Consider the following 12,439-nt stretch of genomic DNA (forward strand, 5'->3'; position numbering starts at 1 on the left):
TTTATGCTGCTTCTGTGCCAATGCACAAGGTGTTCTGTCAGACTTTCTCCACCTGCCATCTCTTAGTGCCCTAAAAAAGGATGAAATCAAAACAGGATTTTTTTTCCCATCAGGATCTTTACAGTTCACAAGGAATTTTCTAGTATCACTTAGCAAATTAAATTATGCTTCCTTCCCTCCCCCAATCCCTCCTCCAAGTGTGAATTTTAATTCAAATAAATCTTGGCAGAATAATAAATCTATTTCAATGTTGTATTTTTTTCTGAAACATCCAGTGTTTCATGCAGTGCTTTTAGGAAGATTGAACTGAAAGACTGGAAACCAAAACCTATCCTTTCCTCATTGAAAAGGTTTGATTTGGACCAGCTGCATACATTTCTGGTTCCTGACTAGCTGATGTACTTTGCTTATGTTTTCCACAACAAATAAAAAAATAAAAATCAATTGCAATAATGAAAAATCAGGACAACCCACAGGGCAGACACTTTTGTTTCTCTTCTGAGACCAACAGAGACAGATTTTTGGATGTACACTCTGGACCAGCCAGGGGCAGACAGAGAGCCAGTACTTGTAGGCTCTAAAAAGGGCAGACAGGTTTTGAAGAACATGGAACACTTTTCACTCCCTGAGGCTGCACAAGGTGCTGAGCTGCTCAGGCCTTCTCAAATGGCTGCGCAGCCAACACTTGCTCACTCCTGGACTGGACTTCTGTCCTACTGGAATGAGAACAAGGAAATAAAGGACAAAAAAAGCAAGGAAAGTACCCCATCCTCCTGCTAGTCCCTTCAACAGCTCATCACTCCATCCCATAAAACCTGACACAGACTTAACCAATACTCTACACATACATGACCAAGTCTGGTACCACGGACTAAAGATCTTCACTTCTCCAGAAAGCACCAGGAGACAAAATGCTGCTGGAGCCCACAGCAGGTCTGCTGCCTGCTTGCTACAAAAATATAATATCCTAGTAAACCAATTATTAAATCCAGCTTGTCCCATTAGACTTGCAATATGCACTTGTTATAAGATGGCACAACAAACCACCACCAATCCTCTTTGCTGAAATATGCCATCCCTTGTGTCTGGATCTTCTCAGGAGAAAAAAAAAAGAGAAATAAGCATAAATCCCACACTTTACAACTGGAAAATAAAACAAAATATAGATGGACTTGCAGATCTGGCTTCTTTTATGCTGAAATTAATTTTCTAATGGCTCTATGAATCTCTTCACGTAGCTCAACTGCAAGAAAAAGGTGGAGGTGACCAGACAGGTCAGCTGAGTTAGCAAGCAGAGAAAGCCTCTCATGCAAGAAGCTTTAACATAGGTCATTCAGGAGAAAAACTTGCATGCTATGATCATCCCACATCCTACTTTCACTCTTCAGTAGGAATAAATTGCATTTTATAAACATCTCAACAGACTGGGCTTCCACCAAATGTGTAAATCAGAGGTGACTGCACAAAGTCAGTTCATTGTGCCAAAGCCATGTAAGAGAAGCAGACCTGTCAGAGTTATAATAAACAGCAACTGAGATTCACACATGAAAAAAAATTGCAATTTTATTTCTGCTACAGTGCAACTACTCAGAATTAACATTAGCTAACTTCTTCTGGATGTACAAATATTTTATACCACTATGGTCCCTTCCAACCTTATCCATTCTGTGGTTCTGTGGTCCTCTGTGATTCCCTCTTTCAATCCACCCAGTGAAAGTACTGATATGTGCTTTAGCAATCATATAGCTGTCTAATTAGTTATCATTACTACCTTTAAAAAATAATAGTTAAAAGATATAAGCAGTAGAGGGCTACATGCAGTTATTTTTATTTTGAAAATGTGGCACTGAAAAACCCAGACCAGCTGTCCAAGGCAGGACTCAGCAGCACTGAGGGCTTTGTGAGCACCATTATTCACATGATTGTTTTACTTCCAGTGAGTACTTTGGCTGATAGCAGCCCAAATCACCCCTTCCAGAAGATACAGCTGAGCCAGCTGGACTGGTATTTTATAAAAAGCTTCCTAAGGGGAATGTGAAAAGAGACATTGACTTAAGCAATCAGACACAGTGTTCAAATGAGATGCTGGGGAAAGCTGGCACCTAAACACAGACCCAGTGAATCCCAGTGTGACCAGGGGCATCCCATGGCATGAAGAACACTCTGGGAAAAGAGTGGGATCTCACCTCAAATCTGTCACAAAACTTCACATCTCCTGAGGCTGGTTTGCATCTCTGCTCACACAGGAACAATGCACCCAAGCCCCCCTAGACCACAAATCCAGGGATCAGGCAGATCACAGCCTGAGGCAGGAGATGACTTTACCCACAGCCCATGTCACCCATCTGCCTGGCACCACAGTGTGAATCACACCTGTCTGCTATCAAAGATTTGCTAAGTAGAGCTTGAAATACCAATGTGACACTTAAAACTTCTCAGTTTCAATGTTAAATACCACTCTGTAAGGGGTAGTACCTCTTAAAAGTTAGGAAAGTGCCCATCCCTCATAGGGAATGGGCATAGGGCTATGGCAAAGAGTGTGGGGCCCCACAGGAGCAGCTACACCAAAAACAGAACACAGAGGCTCTTTTGAACCTCTCACTCAGGTCAGATGTCCTTTGCAGCAATACTTACTTAGCTGGTGAGATGTGGAAAGTTTATTAACTCTTCACCTATTTTAGCAAAGCAGTTCTGAGGTCCAAGTGTGAAGATGTCTCTGAACAGCAGGATGGGCTGCTGGTGTCACTCCCTCACTGCTGACACCAGCTGGGCAGGTATTTACTTTTTACCATTTAGGCTAAAGTAATACAGGTTCACATCACAAAGAGAGAGGAGATTGTAACGTGTAGTACTAAAAAATTGTAATAGAACCCTTTTAAATCTAGGGACACCAGGGACACCAAATATCCACATCTTCTGTAATAACATGACATATTATTAAAACACATTGTTAGAGGCAAGCACTACTTTGTACTTAATAACTGGTCTGCTTTTTTCACCACATTATAATACATAATACAAAGGCAACTGCTGAACAGCTTTTGTCAAAACTTGTTTGCTTTTGGAGGTGATCCCTTAAAAGAAATTTTAAAAATGAACCATGTTTTGCAATCTTGACATGAACAATTCTGTAGAAGTTTTTTTGTTTTTTTTTTTTTTAATGTATATATAATTCCAGATATATGATGGGCTACACTGGAAAAGAATAATTATGATAAGGTTTCTTCTCTGTAAGTTTGGGCTTACCAGCTCAGTGTTACTCTTCCTCAATACCTGGTGAAGGCTCCCTTGCTACATCCCTCTCACAAATACTCATGGTAGCAGCACACCTCCTCCCAGGATCAAATACATATATAGCAAGGGTAGGAGATCAGGCTAGAGCAATTCAATGGAAGAATTGAGCCATGGAATACCTTTAAGACAGTTGTTCTATTTTTAATCAGTCATCTTAGCTGAGATGAAAAACTGTGAAAGCAGCCATGAATAACACCTCAAGGAAATTTGGGGGAACAGACTCACAATATTATGAAAAAGTGATACACTGACACTTTAAATAGAGATGTTGTGAAGTAGCAGGGTCACAGCAGTCTATTACTATCATCAGTCACAACCAAAACATCCCTGACCGTGTTCATAAATCCTACAGTAACTCACATTTGATGATATGGGAGCATTTATCTCCTTTTCTAACTAGCACGTTTTACTGGTGAGAGCTAACCTCTCACTGAAATACCATGAAGCCCATTTCATACTATCAGCACACCCCATTACCCTCTGGCTGAACATTATTTTCACATTTTAATAATTCTTCTCAATGTGATGTCCAACAACTGAAAATCCACCTTCTTCTCAGAAATTTTCTTTCCTTATCAAAGTATTGCCTGAAATAGCTTTTTTCCTCAGAAAATCCTCCTGCAGAAGAGGAGGCTGAACTGGGCACAGAGCGGGAGAGGGTCTCAATCCTGCAAAGCAGCACCTGTACCTGGCACTTAGCACTCTCAGTTAATACTGGAATAGGAGCTGTGGATGCCCCATCATGGGAAGTGTTCAAGTCAGGCTGAATGGTGCTTCGAGGAAACTGAGCTAGGGAAAGGTCACAGAATCACAGAACCATTTAGGTTGGAAAAGACCCTGCTGTGGCTTCAGTTGGGATAATTTTCTTCCTAGTAGTTGGTGAAGTGCTGTGTTTTAGATTCAGTATGAGCATAAGGTGGATAACAGAGATGTTTTGGCTGTTTGCTGAGCAGTGCTTACCCTAAGTCAAGGACTTTCCAGTTTCCTGTGCTCTGCCAGTGAAGAGATGTACAAGAAGCCAGGAGGAAGCACAGCCAGGCCAGCTGATCCAGACTGGCCAAAGGGATATTCCACAGCAAAGTGTGTTGTGATCAGTACATAAGCTGGTGGAGTTGGACTGGGGGGGACTGATCGCTGCTGGGGGATGATTTCCCAAAGTCCCTTCACACCCAAGCGGTGATTCTGTGAATAAAATCAGTGTATGTGTATGTTTGTATGTTGTGTTGGTGTTCTGCAGATTTTTACACCAATGTTTTTTGCACTCCTGGTGTGGGTGATCACTTTGCAGAAGGCTGGTGTGCTCGTTCCAGCTGCAATCAAATGAATTTTCTTCACAGTAGTTAGTATGGAGCTATGTTTTAGATTTGTGCTGGAAATGATGTTGATAATACAGGAATGTTTTAGTTGTTGCTGAGCAGTGCTTACACAAAGCCTCTCACCCCACCCCACCAGTGAACAGGCTGGGGGTGCACAGGAGCTGGGAGGGGACACAACTGGGACAGCTGACCCCAGCTGCCCAAGGAGTGTTGCACACCACCTGGTGTCACACTCACCAACAAAACTAGGGGCAGGGTTGGCCAGGGGCGGCTGCTGCAGCACTGGCTGGACATCACCCCACTGGTAAGCAATTGTTTTCACTTGTATCACCCTTTCTTGTGTTTTATTTCTCTCTCTCTGTCATCTTTCCCTTCATTACCTTTTTTTTTTTTTTTTTTTGAGAGACAACCCTGATCGTGACTGCAGTGATGGGGTGTGGCACGGGAAGCTGGATCCACACAGACCCCTGAGACAGGGGACATGAAGCACCATTTCCTGAGGGCACCAGTAACATTAAAGGATAGGCAGCTCTGCTTTGTCGTACCAATTGTAAACTTTATTCCCTATGGAGTCAGAATGACCTTTAATTTCTTTGAAATAAAAATCTGTGCAAATATGGTGAGCAATTTGCATACACAATGTGATATCTATTTTTATATCCATTCCAAATATGAAAGGATATTAGTGTATTGGAGTGGGCACTTCCATCTGATAATATAAAATTTCACTGCAATTCAGCATAGAAATCTATCAGAAAATCTCATAACTCTCAAAACTGCTATCTGTGTTTAATTCACACAGGGCATGGCATAAAGCCTTAATCTGACATGAAAATGAACATAAATCCCTGCATAATACTCTGTCTACACAATCATCATTATAAATGTGCCCTCATCTTTAGTACCCCAAAATAAAGATCTTTTCTGACAAGACAAAGCCCTGCTGATAACTTCTGGAAGTCAGTTAATGAAAGACTTTAATGAAAGTCAGGGTCATGACAAAGGGCTTCTTTCCCTCTGCAAGGCATTTCAAACCCACAAAGTGCAGCCGTTAGCCCTCTTCTAGAGACAGTTTCATGCCAGTGATTCCAGGCTATTAGACTGGCCATAGTCCTCTAATTTTGGGGCTTTAATTCTTATCTCATGCCCTGTACACGGAGCCCTATAAAAAATGCACCACCTGACTGGTTCCCAAAGCATCTCCTTTCAGAACTGTATCTCCTGTGAAAATACACCATCCCAAAACAGCTGGGTTGGGGGGGGCAGGACTTGGTTGTTGTTGTTGATTTGGTTTTGTTTGGTTGGTTTGTTTGTTTGTTTGGGATTTTTTGTTTGCTTGTTTTGGATTTTTTTGTGCTGTGCACAAAGAAGCCAGCACAGACATTATATTTCACCATTATCAGCAGGTCAAATTTTTGGGTTTGCTCTTTTTTGAATACAAGTCATTGATAACATGACCAGAACACTTAAGTAAAAGCTCTGGAAGACCATCCACTACTGACAGGGAGGAAAAAAGATTAATTTAAATTTGCTCCAGCCAACCACCCCCGTTGATAAACCCATTGCAGAGGACAAACCCTGAACAACTTGGGCCATAGAGGAAGGAACCCTAGAGACTACTAGAGCTCATCCTTGAGTGCTCTCATATCAACAGGAACTCGCATGAGGGGAGAACATGCTTCAGCTGAAAAAATGAAAGAAACTAAGATTTAACTTCTGTAGGCACTGAGCTCAGTGAGAAGACTGAAACGTGGTCATGTAAGCCCAGTGAAAAACATTTCAAAATCTCCAAGTAATATTAAACTGGAAGAAATAAAACCACCTAATTTTAAGGCACATATGTATGGAAGACGTCATCACTTTCTCAGTGCTGTAGAACAATTAAAATGAAACCCAAAAATCAGCTGATTAGCACAACAGATACTTTCAGAATAATGTGATATGATAAAACCCCAAATATCCTTCTGTATCTATTTCTCATGTAATATGAGAAAATAACAGTTTAATTTATGTAGTGTGAAAGCTGACAATATGTTCTGCCGTTTTGTTTAAATAGCTAATGTTCTCACATTAGCTGTAAATGAATTTTGACACTAAAAATAAATGTAATAAAAATAATGTGAAATCAAATAACTCAAGATGCTGATGACCAGGACTCATTGCTGCCATACTGTTCCTAGTGCAGCCATGAAAAATGAACTTTTGGTAGAATTTTGGGGTTTAATTAAAAAAAATTAGTTTAAAAGCAGTGTTTGAATTTGCAGAGAAATGTATGGAGGTTTGATTCTCATGAAAAGATATTCCTTTTCTTTAAAAATATCACAATGTTTCCTCTCATCTTTAAAAATAAAACATGTCATTTTACAGTTTTGTAATTTGCCATGAATTTGAGCTTCAAAATGGAAACACAAAAGAATGTTTAGCTTGAATTTCTCTTTATTTTGAATCAGAAAGCTGGGGCTTTGTCATTGCCTTCACAATAACCAAATATGGTAATTTACATGATGTGCATTTGAAAACCAAAAATGAAGAAAAATGTAATTTCAGAACAAAAGATACATACTTCATCTGCTCAGGGATGTTGAAAGTTCAATTTTGATTTTAGTAAAATAAAAACTGCAACCGAATGTAACACATTTCTGGGAAAAAAAAATTGGTTTCTGTTAAAAGAACCTTGAGAACCCTTGGTGTGGACCTCTCAGTGAGCTCCCCAGGCTTGAGGCGCTTTAGGAGCGCTCCAGAAGAAAAGCCCAGTTTGTGTGTCTGGTCTGTAATTTAACTTCAGAAGCTGCAGAGGCACTACAGTGAATGTAAGCCACGGCAGTGGAGCGTGTGAGCAGTGCTGCCTGCAAAGCAGACTTGCTGCAGCTCCTGCACCCTCTGCCCCACTGATGCACCCAGCACCCTGACCTTTGCAGCACGACCAAGGACACAGCTCTGCACACTGAGGTTTTTGCAATGGTTTCTCACTGTAAAATAATTACCCTGTGTGTTACAGCCTGCTGACCAAAGCTCCTGCCCCCAGCTCAACAGCTCACTTTGGTGGCTGTCTGCCTCTACAATGTTCTGCACCATTTGCAGTGTCAGGGAAAATATTATTTAAAAATACGGCGGTGCTGAAAGATCTGACTGCAATATAATGTGATGCAAGACAAGAAGTATATTCAGTATGACCCTTGTTGGGCAATTTCTGGACACACCAGTAAACTCTGATAAGCAAAAAGAGGTGATTTGGGGGTACACTCACAGGCTGATGAGATAATGTAAAGCCACCCAGGGGCAATGTCGCCTGTAAAAAAATCATTGCAACAGCAGTAAAAACCCCACAGTTACTCTGTGCTCTCATAGGAATGTTACAGCACAGACCAGAAAAAGAAAGGAATCAAATGCCAGCTCATCTGAAGAGCCAAATATCTATTTTCAAGCTTTAGCTCTAAAGCTGAAATATCATATTTAGAGTAATCAGAAAGGTCAGAGAGATGAGAAACAAAACAATCAGCAGGAAGCATAAGGCACATTTCCCTTTGGATCCTCACCTTTGTTACATTTTTAAAATCCCTCTTCCTTTCACAAATTAGGGAAAAATGACTCATTTATCTGACTCAGGAGTTTTCCTGCTGAATCTGCCAGAACCAAGCTTTCTCTTGGTGCCTTCTGCCTCCACTGCAAATCCAAAAACTTGTCCACACATCTCCAGAGCCTCTGACTCCCTGCATTCCTCCATCCCTGATCGAGGGTGCCCCTCCTGCTGCACTGTGCATGGTAACTCTTGCCAGCTTTTGCATTAGATGTGCCACCCTTCTTGGTCATCACCAGCACTTGGTGCTTTGGCAGGCTCCAGAGGACACTGAAAGGCTCTTTCTTTTTGTCCAAGATCAGTCAGCCCTGCTGTTTTGCTGATTCAAAGTGTTTTCTTTTGCACTTAGCAAGGATCCTGTAAGATCTGCTGGCAAAGCATCTTGAGAAGGGAAACTGCCATGGATGTATTTGTAAATGATGCAGGGGAACCTGGGGACCCAGATGCAAATCTGCAGAGTCATTTCTACTGTGGATGCCAATGGTAAGCCAAAAAAAGAAAAAGCAAATACTCCATAATCTAAAATGCCTTAGAAGGGATATTCATCAAATTTCAGGACAATCCATATTCAAATGGATTTCTGACAACATCCAACCTTCTGAACGTCCTCCTGCTCCTGTCTGCAAAGCACCAGATCAGCACACAGGTACCTGCAGCCTTGCTCCTCAGCCTGCCACGCTGCAGGAAATGCACCTTTTCTTGACAAGAACGAGCAATGCACACGTAGCAAGTTCGAGAAGTCAAAAGATGTGATAACCTCAGTGACTTTGACCCCAAGTTTATTTTTAAAGGTGTGAAAAAAGCCGAAATACTCTTCAGTTCACCTCTCCCCGTGTGGTGGATGGCACAGCTGATGTTCACACAGCTTCCCAGACGCTGCTCTAACCACCAGAGGGAGTCCCTGGAAACCAGCACTGGAGGAAGCAGAATTAAAATTCATGTTTTCTACAGAGATCTCCGGAATACTAATCAAGACCAACAGATAAAGCAATCCATGCAAATCTGATTGACCGTGATTGTTTGGCAGGGTTTGGCATTTTTGTCAGTAGAGGTGGAGCAGAATCTCAAAGGCACCATCAGGACCTGAATCACGCTGTGTCCTCCTCAGCTGTGCAGCTGAGCACGTACAAGGGCAAAGGCTGGACGCTTGGAGGACCAAAATCACCCATTAGAAGATAACTTCCTTCCTGAACTGCAGTATGGCCCCACGCTGCTCCATTCTATCACACAGTTTGCTCCCTGCTGTGTGGCAGGGACTGTGCAGCTTGCTGGGCCACTGGCCAGCAGCACAGGACTACAGCCACTCACCTCCAGGTGAGCCCTCCTCGCCCCGTGGAGAGGAGAGGAAAATGCACAATTATTGTAAACTAGATGCCTAGCATTTAAATGGCTGAAGTTCAGTTAAATGAATCCCATTTTCAGCTGTGTTGCTTCATTAGAATTAACTGGAGGTATCACGAGCCACAGGGCTCTGAGATTCTGATTGCAGAAGGTAACACAACCTAGAGCTTTTGAGTACCTGACTTGGTGAAAAATAAGATTCTGGATGACCACAGAGAGTCACCTAAGAAGGCCATTAAAAGACTTTGTGTGAGCTGCCCAGGGATTACCAGCCAGCAGGAGAAGCTGCTCTACGTGCTTTGCTGGCAGCAGCATATGGTGATTCTCTTGGAGGCTGGAATTAAGCAGACTTTCCCCTCAGCTGAGCCCTGAGAGGAACTCCAGAGCTCTTCCCCACCTCCCCAGCTGCACCACTGGCTGTCCCTGCACCGTCCCCTGGTCCTAAACACTGCTTTGACCAGGAACACTTTTTAGTGAGTGCTGTTTGCACACTGAACCATGGCACATAATGACAGTGTAGTTTAAAAAAAAAATTCAAAATACTACCAATTTTATCAGTGAAAAATCCTCTTAGCCCAGCAACTTATTCCTGACTTCAATCTATATATGTGTGAATATTTTCCTAAATTCACTTCTGGTATTAAAAAAAATAAAAAAGAAAAAATTGCATGCAAAAAGCCCATCTGTTTGCAGAGCTCAGGCAGTCAGAAAAGTGAAAATCTGATGTGCACTGCTCATGTGAATACATATATGACATGCACAACACACATGCATTCCTGGGAGTTCTCATTAACTGTCCCAAGGAAATCCACAGAGCATCACTAAAAATACACATTATGCACATTGGTTTTCAGGTCCCTGATTTATTATTGTTAAACTAGAGGTTTAATTATCATTGTAGTTAGTAATTAATTACACCATAATTAGAAATCATTAATTCATTAATTTGAAAGTTTGGAAGAAGATGATAGTAAAATTGTCAGGGACCAAAGAAGGGTTCTTAGCATCAATCCTTTACAGTCAGTGACGAAAAAGAGGGAGAATGGGATGAATTTTGCCTTTAGGGACACCTAATACATAACTGAGTGTACCAAGAGCATCTGTTACTGTTTCTTGACCACACAGACATCCCAGCTCAGGTACAAAACCCAGTGCTACAGATGCTCATAGTTCTGCTCCCATTAAGAGGAAAATCATGGTCACACAATTACTAACTGCTAGGAGTGGGACCACAGCTAGGGGAGTAGATGAGTTACTGTGCAGAGATAAACTATTACAGAGTCTGGCTCTTAGCTGAGAATACAGAAAATCTATTAAATAAAAAGAAGCGGCCAAGGCCTGGGTGGATGAGGCTTTGAGCAACTTGATCTAGAGGAAATTGTCCCTGCCTATGGTAGGGGGCTGGAACTAGGTGATCTTTAAGGTCCCTTCCACCCCAAACAATTCTATAAATGGTCTTGAAATGAACACTTGCCAAAATCTGGTCTATACTGCTTGCACATAAATAACCAGACTTGTCAAATTTTGATAATTAATTTTTCCCTAAGCTAATATATTGTTCTGCCACTGACTATAGTGAAAAGGCCACAGTGAATCTTCTATCACTGAGCTCTGAAAACTTCTCCAGTTTGCACCCCACTCAGAAAAACAGGGGGTTGAAGGCAATGGTGCAAGGGAATCTTGCTAGCACAAGTGGACGTGTGCAAGTCTCTCTTAAATCTCTCAACAATTTTTTTTTTTTCCCACACACAGTTTCCTTCCTGAAGCGGTTTTGATTTAGTGCAGAAGAGTTCAGCACAGCAAAAAGCATCAGCAAGAGACTCAAGAGCCTTTAGGTTTATAAAGCTCTTCAAAGAACAGAGGCACCTTTTGTTGTTGCAGGCATTGGACAGCGGCTCTGGCTCTGAGCAGGGCTACAATGGAGTCCTGCAGGAAAGTGGCTGAGAGGCACACAGGCAACATGTCATGGGTCTTTAATTGCATAATGTTGTGAGAGCACTTCAGTGCCATGGAAAACTTTCTGCTGTGGATCCCTAACATCTGGGGGACTGAAAAACTGAATTGAAAAAATGCCTACTTCTATAGAGCAGAATAATTAAATAACGGTTTGATACTTTGTGACAGATTAATAATAGCAATGATATTTACAGTTCTAGCACTGAAAGGAGTCTGTAATCCCAGTTTATATATTCAAAAACAAATCAATTCATCTCCTGTGCTCCAGTCAGCTGGAGCCAATGTAATACAGAAGATTAACCAGTTTTACTCACTGCTTCTCCTGGCTAGGCCAACTTCTTCCTGTTCTGGTTTGAAACATGTTTCTCTTAATGTGAAGTGTACCCAGGTTCCTAGAAGTTGGTTAGAGCCTAAAGCTAATAATGCAAGGGCTGTGGGCTCGATCTCTGTATGGGGCATTCATTTCAGAGTTGGACTCGATGATCCTTGTGAGTCCTTTCCAACTCAGTCCTCTCCAATTCTGATCCTGTGAAATGTCATATATCCAATTAGGAAGCCCAGGTTAACCTGAGAAGAGGGCACCTGAGCAGTTTGGCAGGCAATGGAAGCCTGCAAGCAAGTGCCTATTATTCCAGGAGAAGTTTGGTTATTTTGGAAAGATGAGCAGAGGGCTTGTACAAGGACTGTCATCCCCCTCAGCACAGGAAGAAGAAGTTTTGGGAATTAAACACAATGCGTGGTCCTGTGGCAGAGCTGATATTTTACAGCTGGGGTCACAAGGGACTCCTGCCCTCACAGCCTTTCACTGACTGCTGCAGGAAAATAAATTCCCACCTAGTTTGCTGGGTAACAGCTCATACCTGTCCAACTGGCAAAAGAAAGAATTTATTTCTATAGTAAGCAATATACTAAAAGATTCTGTATGTCACGTGGACTTTTCTGGAACAGTTTCAGT

At 41.9% G+C, this 12,439-nt stretch overlaps 1 protein-coding gene across 1 annotated transcript in view; it reads right to left on the minus strand.

Moving 5' to 3' along the window:
* EVL (Enah/Vasp-like) overlaps positions 1-12,439 on the minus strand; it is a 116,552-nt gene that overhangs the window by 42,009 nt on the left and 62,104 nt on the right. The gene's annotated exons all lie outside the window — the stretch shown is intronic.

This window comes from Vidua macroura, chromosome 6 (assembly GCF_024509145.1).
Source record: "Vidua macroura isolate BioBank_ID:100142 chromosome 6, ASM2450914v1, whole genome shotgun sequence".
Taxonomy (NCBI): Eukaryota; Metazoa; Chordata; class Aves; order Passeriformes; family Viduidae; genus Vidua; species Vidua macroura.